Source organism: Triticum aestivum, chromosome 6B (assembly GCF_018294505.1).
Source record: "Triticum aestivum cultivar Chinese Spring chromosome 6B, IWGSC CS RefSeq v2.1, whole genome shotgun sequence".
NCBI classification, from domain to species: Eukaryota; Viridiplantae; Streptophyta; class Magnoliopsida; order Poales; family Poaceae; genus Triticum; species Triticum aestivum.
The window spans coordinates 677,099,502-677,102,589 of record NC_057810.1 but is presented as its reverse complement, the minus strand read 5'-3'; positions in this window follow the sequence as shown (position 1 = coordinate 677,102,589).

Sequence of the window (3,088 nt, the reverse complement as noted above, 5' to 3'; positions counted from 1 at the left end):
TTATTTGGACCACGGCAATTTACTTTCATGGGGCATGACAATTGTATTTTATGGATCATGGCATTTTTTTACTATATGTACCATGGCAAATTTCTTCCCTTTTTGCAACATGGCAAATTTCTTTTGCACCGGGCCATGGCAAATAGTCTATGCATCATGAAAATTATAGTGTATGGATCATGGCATTTTTTATTCAACATTTTTATTATATGGATCATGCCAGGAAATTATAGTATATGCATTTCTTTTAATCTCTGGATAATGATCCAACAAAATTGCCATGGCCCATGGCAAATATAGCCTATGCATCATGGAATTTATAGTGTATGGATCATGGCATTTTTTTTAGTCTATGGATCATGATCTATAGAACATTTTAGTCCATGTCATTTTCTGAAACATATTTTTGCCATGGCAATTTTTGAATTTTTGCCATGCTTTTCTTAGGAATCAAATATGTTCGTAAACCTTGCCATTGTAAAAAAATAATATGATGGCAAATCTTAAATGTAATGGCAATGTTTTTGGTATTTTCCATGGCAATTTTTCTGCTTTTAAATTTGATGCATTTTTTCGTAGCAGAGCAAAAGCTGGGCTTTTATTTGGTGCAAAAAAGAAAAGATCTAGACTTCTTCCTTTTGTTTCTCTACTGGGCTTTTTTTATCCATTTTTGTTTTTTGTAGGGAAAAGGCTTGTAGGGCCAATGGGAGGGGTGATCGTGTTGCGGGGCAGTGGCGGAGCTACGTGAGGGCAAAAGGTGGCCATGGCCCGCCCAGCCTAAGAGCAAAACACTCGCACTATGCACGAAGTGATGGCCAGCTCAAGAGAAATTCCATTCAGATTAGCCTGCCCGGCCCGCCCAGTTTTTCATTTCAAGCTCCGCCACTGCTGCGGGGATTCACCCATCAAATGAAATCATTCGTCTGGGGGGAGCGATCCTACCGAACGTTTCATTCAGTCTCGGAGGTCCCCGGACCGAATGTTCGACAGATATCTGTGTCCTATATATTTGAACCAAAGTAGGCCCAGTGAAAGTTGGTGTGCACATAGGAACTCACACATGAGGGTGCAATCCTCACTCCTCAGGATCAGACCTCAAGAAGATGATCGTGTCATCGGCGTATATAGGTGTAAGTCATCCTCCCCTGCTGCCCAGGAGGTCCTTTGGCAGGCCGTTGGTCAAGGCAACCTCGACAACACCTCCATGACCAAGACAAAGAACATCGACAAGAGGGGTTCAACTTGGCGCACGCTACAACCCACATAAGTGGTCATTCTCCTCTCCAGGCGAGTGATTAACAACAGACATGCGGGTGCTGACTGTACGCCATAGATAACAGCACTGGGAAACCATGATGCACCAACGTAGACCGAAGCCAGGGAACTCCACGAGCTCAAGCAGGAATGACCAGCGTAGACGATGGTGTAAAGGGACGCACGATCTTGAGCTTAAAACTTAAAAGCATAGCCGAAATGGGTGCGTGAGAAGTTTGATAGGAAGACGAGGAACTTCTATCCTGACAGCTGATGCAATGTGTGTCGCCCCGTCAAGTTGGGGGACACGGCTTGCCTACTTCCCACATGTGCTCCCATCTGTGCTCCTCCTTCACCCACTCTCCATCCGACCGCTTCATCCTTTTACCGGGGATGTATCCGGTGCACCGAGACAATTGGTGCCAGTGGCGGAGCGTGAGCTAACTACAAGAGGGGTGTCGTGGAATTGTCACGGCAGATGTCCTCTTGCAAGGACTTAGTCGTGGAGCCATCGCAACTAGGAACCTTGAAGGGGTTAATCAGGACAAGAGACACGAGAGGTTTATACTAGTTTGGCCCCTTACGATGAAGGTAAGGCCTACGTCTAGTTGGGTTGGTATTGCTTGATGTTTCGATGACCAGGGAGTGAGATACGCTATGCTCGGTTCTCGATGAGTTGTTTCTTGCCCTAAGCCGCCAGCGGATCGTCCCCTTATATACACGGGTGGACGCCCTGCGGCCTACAAAGTCCCGGCCGGCTCATAGATAGTGTCCGGCTCGGTGACTAGTTAAGTCTACCTTATGTTACAAGTCATATCATCGTGGCGGTTTACCACTATGGGCCTTAAGCCGCATGTGGGCCTTAGACCCTTTATTGAACCACCATCTTCATGCTTGGTCTTGGGCTTCTTTCTGATGAGTCTTCTTTGCGTAACCCGGCCCCTCCTGGGCGGCTTACACAAATAGTAATATCCCCAACATTAGGCCCTAGATTGATTTGAACCGGTTCATGTCAATCTTAAAATACCTTAAGAAATAAGCCTTCGGTCTTCTGTCTGTGCAAAAGGATTTAACCCGCCATGACGTCATCTTCTGGATCCACGTTAACTCGCCGTGACGTCATCTTTACTTAAATTCATATTTTACTCCACCATATCCTCCAACGGATCTTTGCTTTTACTGACCGTTCCGGAAACCGAGGCGTCGGGGCTGCTGGATAATGATGTTTAGTCTCCTCGTTTCTCGCGCCGTCTCATTCGGTCTTCCCTTATAAATAGGCACGACCTAGGTCTTCCATTCTCCCCCTTCATTTGGCTTCTTCCTCTTGTTGTCTCTCTGCTGCTTAGAGCTTCGCCGCCCCCGCTGCCGCAGATCTCCTCATCTTCACCAACTCAGGCCACTGCATCAACCTGACTTGACCAAAAAATGCGACGGACCTCCGCAGCAACTCTGCATCTGTAAGTTTCTTCCTCCATGTTCCTCAGATCTGCATTAAGATTTTCGAGTTCTTCGGTGTTCGTCGCCGTCCGTTATGAACCCTTGATAGATTCCACCTCTGACGCCTCTTTCTGATCTTAAGACAGTATAAAACCAATGCGGTAGCTGTTTCGCACTCATTTCGAATGCAAATAGATCCCTTTTCGCTTGCAGATAGGCCTCCTTCAAGTTTATGAACTCACCTGCATTGGTTTCTAGGTTTAGAAATATTTCCTTTTCTGCACACCTGTTTGATCCAAATTAATCTCTGCCAGTTGCGAAACTTGTTTGTGCGACACTTAGGCAAAAATCTGTTTCTGTTAGGCCCATTTAACTCTAGCGGCTCTCATTGCCGGCT